The 16,030-nt window shown below is 43.1% G+C and overlaps 1 protein-coding gene across 4 annotated transcripts in view; it reads right to left on the bottom strand.

The window, feature by feature from the left end:
* Nucleotides 1–16,030, bottom strand: part of HECTD4 (HECT domain E3 ubiquitin protein ligase 4) — a 547,332-nt gene that overhangs the window by 124,154 nt on the left and 407,148 nt on the right. The window lies entirely within an intron of this gene.

The following is a 16,030-nucleotide window of genomic DNA, read 5'->3' as shown; positions in this document are numbered from 1 at the left end:
GTATAAATGTAATAAAATTCATATACAAGTAATATTCTAAGATACTAACCATATGTACTGAGTCAATCTTGTATAGTTTACTAAAATGTAGACTTAATGATTTAATTAGGATCAATTTGGACTTCAATTGTCAAAGTCCATCTGGGTTTTTGTATCACTTAGTATCTGCATGCTTTGTAGCTTCTGATAGTAAACCCACGGATCATGTGTAGATGTTTGTTTTATATTGATATAGTACTTAATGAATAAATTGTGAATAGAGCTACAATAGCCAGTATTTTATTTTAAAAGACCAGACAAAAAAGATGAAAGAATAATGAAAAACTAATAAATAAAAAATAAATAATATATAAATGTATAGTTTACTAAAATGTAGACTTAATGATTTAATTAGGATCAATTTGGACTTCAATTGTCAAAGTCCATCTGGGTTTTTGTATTACATAGTATCTGCATGCTTTGTAGCTTCTAATAGTAAACCCACGGATCATGTGTAGATGTTTGTTTTATATTGATATAGTACTTAATAAATAAATTGTGAATAGAGCTACAATAGCCAGTATTTTATTTTAAAAGACCAGACAAAAAAGATGAAAGAATGATGAAAAACTAATAGATAAAAAATAAATAATAAAGAGATAATAAAAACCAATGAGGATTTTTTATGCAAAAAGAACATTTATGCTTGGATAATTTGTTGTCTTTGAGGGATCTTTTAAATTGTTCACAGAAAACACATATAAAGAAAAAATTACAGCCAATAATAGTAATGAAATATGAGAATAAAATAAAATAAAAAATGAAAAATGAAAAAATGAGATGATGAAGGATGAAAAAATACTTTTTAAGCTTTGAAATCAAAAGTGAAAAATATTCTTTGCTGCTCAGGAAAATATCTATGCTAAAAAAATATATATTAAACGGGACAGACTAATCTAATAAATTCCGCATATAGCTATAGAAAGTCTGACCTATTTTTATATATATGAGCAAAGATAAGAATTTTTGGACTATTACAGATGAAGGGTTACCTATAAATTTAATCTAGACATGAATAATCTAAAGCTTCATTAAGACCATTTGGATAAAGGGAATCCAATTTAAAAATCCATGATGTTTCCCCCAAACAGAGTTTTCGGAACCTATCACCTCCTCTTTTTGTGCTTGTAAACTGTTCAAGCCCTATGCTAGAGAGGGATGATGGATCACCATTGTGTTCTCTTGAGAAGTGGCGGGACACGCTGTGAGTTTGAAGTTTTTTAATAATGTTAAGCCTATGTTCTCTAAATCTTGATTTAATTGATCTGGTAGTTCTTCCCACATACTGAAGAGAACATGCGCATTGTAATAAATATACGCAATATTCTGAGTCACAATTAATAAATTGTTTAATCTGAAAAGACGTACCATTAGATTGAGAGGTTACACAAGATTCTTTATTCTTCATATATTTACATGTTAGACACACTTTTTTATTACATCGGAAATTACCTAGCGGTTTCTTTGGTAACCAATTAGAATCTGTATCTATATCTATTGGTCTAAGAAAACTAGGGGCCAGCATTTCTTTTAAATTGGTGTTTCTTTTGAAAATAATTAGTGGTTTATCCGATAGGCTTTTATTTAGGATTGGATCTTGTTTAAAAAAAACATTGGACTGGGGCTAATCATACTGAACAGTCAGGGGATTTTTCCAGATTGAACACTTTCCATCACCCCAATCCATACAGGCCCCTATCCAATCATACCCCAAAAAGATACAGAGAAAGCGAGGATGCAGAGGCGGAGGAAAGAGGCCCAAGAAAAGCGAGGTACAAGTAGATAGCAAAGGGATCTATAACCTATCCTCCCACAATCTCACTGCTGACCAAATGCGATTACTAAAAAAAGGTCTAAATTTTGTACCTAGTAAGGAACCTAATATTTTTGAGTTGTTCGTTGATTTGAATAAATTCACCAGAGACCTCTGTAGGAAGCGATATTTCGCTATTAAAAAATTGAATAGTCATGATCCAGACAATGAATCTTCCCCTATAATCTTGGATGATATGGACAATGCAGGTCTTTTGATGTTAGAAGAACTACAACAAGAAAGTACCGACCTAGAAATTAAACTATTTGATATTAAGACTAATAATTCTGAGCCTATATGTTCAAAATTCAAAAGGAAATCAAATTTCTTCCCTTTAGAACAAAAAAGTGCTGCCATTACTGTTTTCTATAATAAAACCTTAAAAGACTTCAAAACTGTGTGTCAGAAATCTGAAAGGAATAAAAGGAAATCCTCAGTCTACCATATGCAAAACTTAACTAAATTAGAGAGAAATGCAATAAAAGCCCTCAAAGATGACTCTTCAATAGTTATAAAGTCAGCGGATAAGGGGGGAGGGATAGTCTTACAATCCAGATCTGACTATGTTGCGGAAGCTCATAGACAACTCAATGACGCTGATTACTATACAGCATTACCGAGTAACCCAAGTACCCCCTTTATATCAGAACTAAAAAATCTATTACAAAAGGTGAAAGAAGATGACGTGATATCAGATGATGAGTATTATTTTTTGTTGCCCTCACACCCTGTCACACCCATTTTTTATCATTTACCCAAAATTCATAAAGATTTGTTACACCCACCTGGGAGACCTATAATTTCGGGAGTGGATTCACTCACATCTAATTTATCCCATTTCGTTGACTTCCATTTACAAGGCCACGTCGCCACATTAAAATCATACATTAAAGATACACAACAAATATTACAACAAACAGTAGGAAAAAGTTGGACTAAGGACTGGGGTTTTTTAACCCTAGATGTCCAATCTCTTTATACTAATATTCCTCATCAAGAAGGGATCAATGCGGCCAAATATTATTTGGACAGAGACCCTAACATTAAATCGGGCAGACGTGACTTTGTATTGGAATCTATTTCTTTTATTTTAACTCACAATTATTTTTTGTTCGACACTCGTTACTATCTACAGCGCCTTGGAACGGCCATGGGGACCAGGTTTGCACCTAGTTTTGCTAACCTCTATATGGGCCGCTTCGAAGAGGAGTACATCTGGGGCGGCCCATATAGAGAGAACCTGGTTCTCTATGGCCGTTACATAGACGACTTGTTCATTATTTGGAAAGGGGGTCACCAACAAGCACTTAATTTTGTTAATTTTTTGAATGACAACTCTTATAATTTAAAATTCACTTATAATTTTGATTTCTTCACTACTCACTTTCTTGATATCACGTTCTCAATTGACAATGACAAAATTATATCTACCAACTATATTAAACCGGTAGGTACAGGTAATTACCTACACTATTCAAGTAGCCACTACAAACCATGGTTAAAAAATATTCCAAAAAATCAAATTACTAGACTCAGACGTAATTGTTCTGAGGACTTAGCATTTCTCTCTCAAGTCAAAGTTCTTCTGAAACAGTTTGGAGAAAGAGGCTATCCTCCTCATCTCCTAGAGGATTCACAGGTCTTTGCAAATTCACTTCTGAAGGTCAATATTGATCTATCAGATAGGTCAAAAAACTCCAATAAAGAAAAAATAATGAAATCTCAAAACAAATTGAATAATTTTTCGATAGGAGATTCTGTTAAATTTATTTCTAAATTTAATAATAAATCTAATATTATAAAAAAGATAATACAAAATAATTTTGAGATAGTTAAACAAGATCCAATCCTAAATAAAAGCCTATCGGATAAACCACTAATTATTTTCAAAAGAAACACCAATTTAAAAGAAATGCTGGCCCCTAGTTTTCTTAGACCAATAGATATAGATACAGATTCTAATTGGTTACCAAAGAAACCGCTAGGTAATTTCCGATGTAATAAAAAAGTGTGTCTAACATGTAAATATATGAAGAATAAAGAATCTTGTGTAACCTCTCAATCTAATGGTACGACTTTTCAGATTAAACAATTTATTAATTGTGACTCAGAATATTGCGTATATTTATTACAATGCGCATGTTCTCTTCAGTATGTGGGAAGAACTACCAGATCAATTAAATCAAGATTTAGAGAACATAGGCTTAACATTATTAAAAAACTTCAAACTCACAGCGTGTCCCGCCACTTCTCAAGAGAACACAATGGTGATCCATCATCCCTCTCTATTATAGGGCTTGAACAGTTTACAAGCACAAAAAGAGGAGGTGATAGGTTCCGAAAACTCTGTTTGGGGGAAACATCATGGATTTTTAAATTGGATTCCCTTTATCCAAATGGTCTTAATGAAGCTTTAGATTATTCATGTCTAGATTAAATTTATAGGTAACCCTTCATCTGTAATAGTCCAAAAATTCTTATCTTTGCTCATATATATAAAAATAGGTCAGACTTTCTATAGCTATATGCGGAATTTATTAGATTAGTCTGTCCCGTTTAATATATATTTTTTTAGCATAGATATTTTCCTGAGCAGCAAAGAATATTTTTCACTTTTGATTTCAAAGCTTAAAAAGTATTTTTTCATCCTTCATCATCTCATTTTTTCATTTTTCATTTTTTATTTTATTTTATTCTCATATTTCATTACTATTATTGGCTGTAATTTTTTCTTTATATGTGTTTTCTGTGAACAATTTAAAAGATCCCTCAAAGACAACAAATTATCCAAGCATAAATGTTCTTTTTGCATAAAAAATCCTCATTGGTTTTTATTATCTCTTTATTATTTATTTTTTATCTATTAGTTTTTCATCATTCTTTCATCTTTTTTGTCTGGTCTTTTAAAATAAAATACTGGCTATTGTAGCTCTATTCACAATTTATTTATTAAGTACTATATCAATATAAAACAAACATCTACACATGATCCGTGGGTTTACTATTAGAAGCTACAAAGCATGCAGATACTATGTAATACAAAAACCCAGATGGACTTTGACAATTGAAGTCCAAATTGATCCTAATTAAATCATTAAGTCTACATTTTAGTAAACTATACATTTATATATTATTTATTTTTTATTTATTAGTTTTTCATTATTCTTTCATCTTTTTTGTCTGGTCTTTTAAAATGAAATACTGGCTATTGTAGCTCTATTCACAATTTATTCATTAAGTACTATATCAATATAAAACAAACATCTACACATGATCCGTGGGTTTACTATCAGAAGCTACAAAGCATGCAGATACTAAGTGATACAAAAACCCAGATGGACTTTGACAATTGAAGTCCAAATTGATCCTAATTAAATCATTAAGTCTACATTTTAGTAAACTATACAAGATTGACTCAGTACATATGGTTAGTATCTTAGAATATTACTTGTATATGAATTTTATTACATTTATACCTCCAGTATGTTTCTTATTTTGTGTTTAATCGTTTATAATAATTTTAAGTATCAATTAACCACAACTGATTGCCATGAAAGCAATCAGACAGGTATATATTTGTGATCATGGAGAGGGGAAGTATCCGTCTTGAGGAAGTCTCCGTTGCTAGGAGACGAAACGCGTTGACGCCCACTCTCGATACACTTCTCACTTGGTGATACCCGCCGAAAGGACCCAGTCCGCAGCTCAGCATAACCGTGACAGCTTCGTTCACAGCTTTTTGCCGCACGCTGGATTCATCATTGCCGCACGGCTGTACAAACACTGGTCGGGTGAGTTCTGTGTGACCCCCGCTGTGGGGCCTAACACCTGTTCCCAGTAGTTTGTTCACGGCGGCTAAATCCATCTAAATTGAACATTGCTGCTATATTTATAATTAACAAAACCTTACCGGGAAAGACGGCAACTACCAGCTGTAATTATAACAGGAAATAAAGCACACATTATTACTCCTCGTGTATTTCATCTAATGAGGACCCTGTTTCTACACTAACGCAGGAACCAGCACGGGAGCATTAATTACAGATTGCACCTTTCCTTTAAAGAACTATATTAATATCTGAGACTGTGAGACTGTCAATTATCCCTGCGGGAATTACAAACCCAAAATAATACACTGGGACGCCAGTGTTGTGATTTTTTTATTATCACCATTTGAATATAATCATTTAACTGTTTTATTTTTATTCTTATGTTTATTTTTATTTTCAGTTTAGTTTATCTAACAAATTGTAAAACTGTCATTATTTTAATTCATTCTATATGTGGCATACTCTGCTTTAATTGATACCATAAAAGTGTTTTTTTATTATCATTTTGAAGTTGTACTGAGTCTATCTTCTTTGTCCGACTGCACATCTAATTTTTGATATATTGTTTCAAGCGCAAAGCATACTCCCCTCCTGTTGGATAGTAAGCCTAAGCCAACGAGCAATGGACTGCTTTGAAGCAGAGCAACCCTTTTTCTACGCATCATAGAGCACGAACAAGGAATCAGTCTTTCTGATCCGAGCCATTCGCTTGACATAGATCTTCAAAGGCTCGCACAGCATCCAATGCCTCCGGAGGAGCAGAAGTGCCAGAACTGGACGGAACCACAATAGGCTGATTCAAGTGGAACGCAGAGACAACCTTCGTCAGGAACTGCTGCCTAGTCCTGAGCTCCGCTCTGTCCTCGTAAAAGACCAAGCAGGGACATTTACACGATAAGGCCCCCAATTCTGAGACACGTCTAGCAGAAGCCAGGGCCAGTAACATCACCGTATTCCACGTGAGGTACTAGTCTTCTACCATCACAAGAGGTTCAAACCAGGAGGACTGTAGAAATTCCAACACCACATTCAAATCCCAGGGTGCCTTAGGCGGCACAAAAGGAGGTTGTATGTGGAGCACCCCTTGCAAGAAGGTCTGAACTTCTGGCAACACTGCAAATTTCTTCTGAAAGAAAATGGAGAGCGCTGAAATCTGGACCTTAATGGAACCCAGACGTAAGCCTGTATCCACACCAGCCTGCAGGAAACGTAAGAAACGTCCCAAGTGGAACTCTGCAGGAGGATACGTGCATTCCTCGCAACAAGAGACATATCTTCTCCAGATATGATAATAGTGTTTTGACGTCACAGGTTTCCGGGCCTGATCTATGGTAGCAATAACCTTCTTGGAAAGGTCCTTGTGAGCTAGGATGTTCCGCTCAACCTCCATGCCGTTAAACGAAGTCGCCGTAAGTCCGGGTAGACCAATGGCCCTTGTTGAAGAAGATCTCTTCTGAGAGGTAAAGGCCAAGGGTCTTCGCCAGACATGTCCAGAAGACCCGCGTACCACGCCCTCCGAGGCCAATCCGGGGCAATCAGAATTGCCTGGACTCCCTGATTTCTAATGCGCTTGAGCACCCTTGGGAGCAAAGGAATCGGAGGAAACAGGTAGGCCAGCCTGTAAGGCCAAGGTGACGTCAGTGCATCTACTGCCCTCGCCTGAGTGTCCCTGGTTCATGAGCAATACCAGTGAAGCTTCTTGTTGAGATGAGAAGCCATCATGTCTATCTGTGGGCAGCCCCACCGGTGGATGGTCTGCTGGGACACCTGCTGGTGGAGACTCCACTCCCCCAGGTGGAGATCATGACGACTCAGGAAGTCTGCTTCCCAGTTGTCTACTCCCGGAATGAAAATTGCGGACATTGCTCTTGCATTTCTTTCTTCCCAGAGGAGTATCCTTGACACCTCTCGCATGCAGGCTCTGCTTTTTGTCCCTCCTTGCCGATTGATGTACGCCACTGCTGTGGCGTTGTCCAACTGTACTTGGATCGCGTGATCCCTGAGCAGACGAGAGGCCTGAAGCAGAGCATTGTAGATCGCCTTAAGTTCGAGAATGTTGATCGGAAGGAGGGCTTTGTGGGCTGACCATCCGCCCTGGAACTGCGCCCCTTGGGTGACAACTCCCCATCCCCTTAGACTCGCATCCGTTGTGAGTAGGGTGCAATCCAGAATTCCTTAACTCCGGCCCTCCAGTAGATTGGAGGACTGAAGCCACCACAGGAGGGAAATCCTGGCCTGAGGCGACAGCCGTATCATCCGGTGCATCTGAAGATGTGATCCGGACCATTTGCTCAGGAGATCCAGCTAAAAGTCCTGGCATGGAACCTCCCATATTGGATTGCCTCGTATGAGGAGGTCAGAGCACCATGCAGACCATCTCCTGAAGTGTTCTCGCCTTGTCCTCTGGTAGGAACACCTTCTGGGACACAGTATCCAGCAACATACCCAGGAACAGGAGCCGCTAAGTCAGCTCCAGGTGGGATTTTCTGTTAGTTGAGGCTCCACCCATGGTGTGACAGAAGTTGGATAGTGCGGTCGATATAAAGCAACAAAAGCGCCCTGGATTTTGCTTTGACTAGAAGATCGCCCAGGTAAGGGACAATATTGACTCCCTGGATCCGGAGCTGGAACATCATCTCCACCATCACCTTTGTGAACACCCTTGGAGCCGTGGACAGGTCGATGGGCAGGGCCTGGAATTGGTAGTGATGGTCCAGCAGGGCAAACCTCAGGTACGCCTGATGAGGTGGCCAAATCAGAATATGGAGGTAAACGTCCTTGATATCCAAGGACACCATAAATTCCTGTTCTTCCAGGATCGCAATCACTGTTCGCAAGGATTCCATTTTGAACTTGAACACTTTCAGATAAGGATTCAACGACTTTAGATTCAAAATGGGCCTTACCGAACCGTCCGGTTTCTGTACCACAAACAGGTTGGAGTAATAACCCCTGCCTTGTTGTGGTATTGGTACTGGAACAATGATGTGGGACTGGACCAACTTTAGGATGGCCTGTTGCAACGTAACCTGCATATCCTCCACAGCTGGTAAGCTTGATTTGAAAAATCGTTGGGGAGGAGCACTGTCGAACTCCAGCATGTAGCCTTGAGAAACGAGATCCCTGACCCAGGTATCCTGGCAGGAAGCCTCCTAGATGCGGCTGAAGTGACGCAGTCGATCTCCCACCTCGAGATCCCCTCAGGGTGGGTGAGCACCATCATGCTGAGGCCTTAGTGAAAGCAGAACTGGTGGTCTGTTCCTGAAAGCTGGTGCTTGCATGCTTTCTTGACTTAACTTTGGTGCCTCTAGTTGCATTGGAAGCACCTCGAAATCTGTGAGACCGAAAGGACTGTACAGACGGCCCCGGGTAGGAGCGTCTCGTCTGCGGGCCCCAGAGGGGAGAAACGTGGATTTCCCAGCCGTAACTTTGGAAATCCATGTGTCCAATTGAACCCCAAAAAGCCATTTGCCAGTAAAGGGGAGGGATTCCACATGATTGTGTTAGAGGAGGGTCACCATAGTGACCAGGGGAATAGCCCTGGAAAGGCCCTCCTGAATTTGAGTGACCCATGAATGAATGGCATGGGTCATCCAGCAACCCGCAATGACTGGCCTTTGCGATACACCTCCTGACATGTAAATAGATTTGAGCGTAGCTTCTATTTTTCTATCCCCAGGATCCTTTATGGTAAAGGAGCCCGGGGCAGGCAGCACCACCTTTTTGGACAGTCGAGAGAGACTGATACATCAATCCTCGTCGGTGCCTCACAAAATTTCCTACCTTCAGGAGCAAATGGGAAAGTGCACAAAGACTTTTTTGACACTTGGAATTTTTTGTCTGGATTTTTCCAGGCCAACTAGAATAGGTCCTCTAACTCTGCAGAATCAGGGAAAGTGACATTAGGCTTGTTTTGTGTATAAAGAAAAAATAAGATTTTACTCACCGGTAAATCTATTTCTCGTAGTCCGTAGTGGATGCTGGGGACTCCGTAAGGACCATGGGAATAGCGGCTCCGCAGGAGACTGGGCACAGCTAAGAAAGAATTAGGACTACCTGGTGTGCACTGGCTCCTCCCACTATGACCCTCCTCCAGACTTCAGTAAGGATACTGTGCCCGGAAGAGCTGAAACAATAAGGAAAGGATTTTGAATCCCGGGTAAGACTCATACCAGCCACACCAATCACACCGTATAACTCGTGATATTATACCCAGTTAACAGTATGAACATAACAGAGCCTCTCAACAGATGGCTCAACCATAACCCTTTTAGTTAACAATAACTATATACAAGTATTGCAGACAGTCCGCACTTGGGACGGGCGCCCAGCATCCACTACAGACTACGAGAAATAGATTTACCGGTGAGTAAAATCTTATTTTCTCTAACGTCCTAGTGGATGCTGGGGACTCCGTAAGGACCATGGGGATTATACCAAAGCTCCCAAACGGGCGGGAGAGTGCGGATGACTCTGCAGCACCGAATGAGAGAACTCAAGGTCCTCCTCAGCCAGGGTATCAAATTTGTAGAATTTTGCAAACGTGTTTGCCCCTGACCAAGTAGCAGCTCGGCAAAGTTGTAAAGCCGAGACCCCTCGGGCAGCCGCCCAAGAAGAGCCCACTTTCCTCGTGGAATGGGCTTTTACAGATTTAGGCTGCGGCAGGCCAGCCACAGAATGCGCAAGCTGAATTGTGCTACAAATCCAGCGAGCAATACTCTGCTTTGAAGCAGGAGCACCCATCTTGTTTGGTGCATACAGGATAAATAGCGAGTCAGTCTTCCTGACTCCAACCGTCCTGGAAACATAAATTTTCAAGGCCCTGACTACGTCCAGTAACTTGGAGTCCTCCAAGTCCCTAGTAGCCGCAGGCACCACGATAGGTTGGTTCAAGTGAAAAGCTGATACCACCTTAGGAAGAAACTGGGGACTAGTCCTCAATTCTGCCCTATCCATATGGAAAATCAAATAGGGGCTTTTGCATGACAAAGCCGCCAATTCTGCCACCCGCCTTGCTGAAGCCAAGGCCAAAAGCATGACCACTTTCCACGTGAGATATTTTAAATCCACGGTTTTGAGTGGCTCAAACCAATGTGACTTTAGGAAACCCAACACCACGTTGAGGTCCCACGATGCCACTAGAGGCACAAAAGGAGGCTGAATATGCAGTACTCCCTTGACAAATGTCTGAACTTCAGGCAGTGAAGCCAGTTCCATTTTGGAAGAAAATCGATAGAGCCGAAAACTGGACCTTAATGGAACCCAATTGTAGGCCCATAGTCACCTCTGACTGTAGGAAGTGCAGAAATCGACCTAGCTGAAATTTCTTCTTTGGGGCCATCCTGGTCTCACAGTACGCAACATATTTCCGCCATATGCGGTGATAATGGTTAGCGTTCACTTCTTTCCTAGCTTTAAATAGCGTAGGGATAGCTTCCTCCGGAATTCCCTTTTCCTTCAGGATCCGGCGTTCAACCGCCATGCCGTCAACGCAGCCGCGGTACGTCTTGAAACAGACAGGCCCCCTGCTGCAGCAGGTCCTGTCTGAGCCGCAGAGGCCATAGGTCCTCTGAGATCATTTCTTGGAGTTCTGGTTACCAAGCTCTTCTTGGCCAACCCGGAACAATGAGTATAGTTCTTACTCCTCTCCTTCTTATTATTCTCATTACCCTGGGTAAGAGAGGCAGAGAAGGGAACACATACACCGACTGGTACACCCACGGTGTTACCAGAGCGTCCACAGCTATCGCCTGAGGGTCCTTGACCTGGCACAATATCTTTGTCTTCTGAGAAAGTCTGCTTCTCAGTTGTCCACTCCGGGAATGAACACTGCTGACAGTGCTAACACATGATTTTCCGCCCATCGGAGAATCCTTGTGGCTTCTGCCATCGCCATCCTGCTTCTTGTGCCGCCCTGTCGTGTACATGAGCGACCGCCGTGATGTTGTCTGACTGGATCAGCACCGGCCGGTGTTGAAGCAGGGGTCTAGCCTGACTTAGGGCATTGTAAATGGCCCTTAGTTCCAGAATATTTATGTGTATGGAAGTCTCCTGACTTTTCCATAGCCTTGGAAGTTTCTTCCCTGTGTGACTGCCCCCCAGCCTCGAAGGCTGGCATCCGTGGTCACCAGGATCCAGTCCTGTATGCCGAATCTGCGGCCCCCTAGAAGATGAGCACTCTGCAGCCACCACAACGACACCCTGGCCCTTGGAGACAGGGTTATCCGCCGATGCATCTGAAGATGCGACCCGGACCACCTGTCCAACAGATCCCTCTGGAAAATCCTTGAATGGGACCTGGCGAATGGAATTTCTTCGTAAGAAGCTACCATCCTTCCCAGGGCTCGCGTGCATTGATGCACCGACACCTGTATACGTATTAGGAGGTCTCTGTCTAGAGACGACAACTCCTTGGACTTCTCCTCCGGGAGAAACCCTTTTTATCCTGTTCTGTGTCCAGAACCATACTCCGGAACAGTAGACGCGTCGTAGGAACCAGCTGCGACTTTGGAATATTCAGAATTCAGCCGTGCTGTTGTAGCACTTCCCGAGATAGTGCTACTCCGCCGAACAACTGCTCCCTGGACCTCGCCTTTATAAGGAGATCGTCCAAGTACGGGATAATTATTTCGGCCATTACCTTGGTAAATACCTCGGTGCCGGGGACAGACCAACGGCAACGTCTGGAATTGGTAATGACAATCCTGTAAAATAATTTTGAGGTACTCCTGGTGAAAAGGGTAAATAGGGACATGCAGGTAAGCATCCTTGATGTCCAGTGATACCATCCAGGCTTGCAATAATCGCCCTGAGCGATTCCATTTCGAACTTGAACCTTCGTATATAAGTGTTCAAGGCTTTCAAATTTAGAATGGGTCTCACCGAACCGTCTGGTTTCGGTACCACAACATTTTGGAATAGTAACCCCGGCCTTGTTGAAGGAGGGGTACCTAGATTTCACCTGCTGGAAGTGCAGCTTGTGAATTGCTGCCAGTACTACCTTTCTCCGAGGGCAGTAGGCAAGGCTGAGGTGAGGTAACGGCGAGGGGGAGTCGCCTCGAACTCCAGCCTGTATCCCTGTGATACTATTTGCAGAACCTAGGGATCCACCTGTGGGCAAACCCACTGGTCCCTGAAGTTCCCGAGACGCGCCCCTACCGCACCTGTCTCCACCTGTGGAGCCCCAACGTCAAGCGGTGGACTCAGAGGAAGCGGGGGAAGATTTTTGATCCTGGGAACTGGCTGCTGGTGCAGCTTTTTCCTTCTTCCCTTGTCTCTGTGCAGAAAGGAAGCGCCTTTGACCCGCTTGCTTTTCTGAAGCCGAAAGGACTGTATCTGAAAATACGGTGCCTTCTTAGGCTGTGAGGAAACCTGAGGTAAAAAAAAAAGTCTTCCCAGCTGTTGCTGTGGATACGAGGTCCCAGAGACCATCCCCAACAATTCCTCACCTTTATAAGGCAGAATCTCCATGTGCCTTTTATAGGCAGCATCACCTGTCCACTGCCGGGTTTCTAATACCCTCCTGGCAGAATGGACATTGCATTAATTCTGGATGCCAGCCGGCAAATATCCCTCTGTGCATCCTTTATATATAAGACGACGTCTTTAATATGCTCTATGTTAGCAAACTATTTTCCCTGTCTTAGAGTATTAATATTATCTGACAGGGTATCAGACCACGCTGCAGCAGCACTATTTATGCTGAGGCGATTGCAGGTCTCAGTATATAACCTGAGTGTGTATATACAGACTTCAGGATAGTCTCCTGCTTTTGATCAGCAGGCTCCTTAAAGGTGGCCGTATCCTAAGACGGCAGTGCCACCTTTTTTGACAAACGTGTGAGCGCCTTATCCACCCTAAGGGATATCTCCCAACGTGACCTATCCTCTGGCGGGAAAGGGTACGCCATCAGTAACTTTTTAGAAATTACCCGTTTCTTATTGGGGGAACCCACGCTACTTTACACACTTCATTCATTCATCTGATTGGGGAACAAAACACTGGCTGCTTTTTCTCCCCAAAAATAAAACCCCTTTTATGTGGTACTTGGGTTCATGTCAGAAATGCGTAACACATTTTTTATTGCCGAGATCATGTAACGGATGTTCCTAGTGGATTGTGTATATGTCTCAATCTCGTCGACACTGGAGTCAGACTCCGTGTCGACATCTGTGTCTGCCATCTGAGGTAACGGGCGCTTTCTTGAGCCCCTGATGGCCTTTGAGACACCTGGGCAGGCGCGGGCTGAGAAGCCGGCTGTCCCACAGCTGTTTTACATCATCCAGCCTTGTAAGGAGTTGACATTGTCGTTTAATACCTTCGACCTATCCATCCACTCTGGTGTCGACCCCACAGGGGACGACATCCCATTTATCGGCCTCTGCTCCACCTCCACGTAACCTTCCTCATCCCACATGTCGACACAGCCGTACCGACACACAGCACACACACAGGGAATGCTCTGACTGAGGACAGGACCCCACAAAGTCCTTTGGGGAGACAGAGAGAGAGTATGCCAGCACACACCAGAGCGCTATATAATGCAGGGATTAACACTATAACTGAGTGATTTTTCCCCCAATAGCTGCTTGTATAAACAATATTGCACCTAAATTTAGTGCCCCCCCTCTCTTTTTAACCCTGTGAGCCTGAAAACTACAGGGGAGAGCCTGGGGAGCTGTCCTCCAGTTGCACTGTGAAGAGAAAATGGCGCCATTGTGCTGAGGGAGATAGCTCCGCCCCTTTTTCGCGGACTTTGCTCCCGCTTTTTTATGGATTCTGGCAGGGGTATTTAGCACATATATAGCCTCTGGGGCTATATATTGTGATATATTTGCCAGCCAAGGTGTATTTATTGCTTCTCAGGGCGCCCCCCCCCCAGCGCCCTGCACCCTCAGTGACCGGAGTGTGAAGTGTGTATGAGGAGCAATGGCGCACAGCTGCAGTGCTGTGCGCTACCTTGGTGAAGACTGATGTCTTCTGCCGCTGATTTTCCGGATTTCTTCTTGCTTCTGGCTCTGTAAGGGGGCCGGCAGCGCGGCTCCGGGACCGAACACCAATGACCGTTTCCATGCGGTCGATCCCTCTGGAGCTAATGGTGTCCAGTAGCCTAAGAAGCCCAAGCTACCACCAGTTAGGTAGGTTCGCTTCTTCTCCCCTTAGTCCCTCGCTGCAGTGAGTCTGTTGCCAGCAGATCTCACTGTAAAATAAAAAACCTAACATATACTTTCTTTCTAGGAGCTCAGGAGAGCCCCTAGTGTGCATTTAGCTCGGCCGGGCACAGGATTCTAACTGAAGTCTGGAGGAGGGTCATAGTGGGAGGAGCCAGTGCACACCAGGTAGTCCTAATTCTTTCTTAGCTGTGCCCAGTCTCCTGCGGAGCCGCTATTCCCATGGTCCTTACGGAGTCCCCAGCATCCACTAGGACGTTAGAGAAACGACTGCTGTGACGCAGTGCCCTCTAGAGGGAGCTTTAACACATCCCGTATAACAAGAATTAGGGGTGCAATACCCTGAGCAGAATCGGTATCCCCACTACCGAGGTCCAAGTACTCCCCACCCTCCTGTAAATCCTCATCTGTGTCAGATAGTAAAGCAGGCAAACCACGCTTTTGTGGACCTGTATGAGAGGAGGGGGGCTGTGTAATATCTGCCCTAGCAGCTAAATCTGCAACAGCCTGTTATAGTAGCTGAGTTTTCTGAACAGTGAGCTGGGATGACATATCAGACATCATATTTTTCAGAGACCCTAGCCATGTGGGCTATGGACCCTCTTCTCCAGCCCCTTCCCTGATTTGTGAAGATTGGCTGCATTGTTCACAAGAAGCAGAATCAGATGATACTGGAGAGAATCTAGTGTGACATACAGAGCACAGCTTGTGTTTACCCATGTTTCACAGTAAGCACAATAACATACACATACACACAGACAGTAATATATCTCAAGCCTGCCCTTACTGTATGTGAGAGGAGACACACAAAGAGAAGGACACCAGCACAATCCTAGCTGCACAGCCCCAGTGAGGATGACAGCTAACTATATCACAGTAAACACTAATAATGTCTGTCCTGTAGAGGACCCAGATAGTGTACAATAGCGGCTCTCCCCCTTTGCTACACCCTGTACCAGTTTGCCAGTGTGTCTTGTGAGGCAGGAAGCGCTATGTGTGCGCTGTCTGTGGCTGCATTAAGCAAAGGAGGGCGTCAAAATGCCTCTAGCCCTGCTGAGGTAGCTCCACCCCCTCCAATGGCGCCGAAGCTACAGTGATTATTTATACTGGTAATGTCTCCTGTTTCATTAAAAACATCACACAAGTGCTAGTTCAAGCGATTGTCAGCCAGTCTACAC

The sequence above is a fragment of the Pseudophryne corroboree genome, chromosome 1 (genome assembly GCF_028390025.1).
Source record: "Pseudophryne corroboree isolate aPseCor3 chromosome 1, aPseCor3.hap2, whole genome shotgun sequence".
Lineage (NCBI taxonomy): Eukaryota > Metazoa > Chordata > Amphibia > Anura > Myobatrachidae > Pseudophryne > Pseudophryne corroboree.
This window is presented reverse-complemented; position numbering and strand designations above follow the sequence as displayed.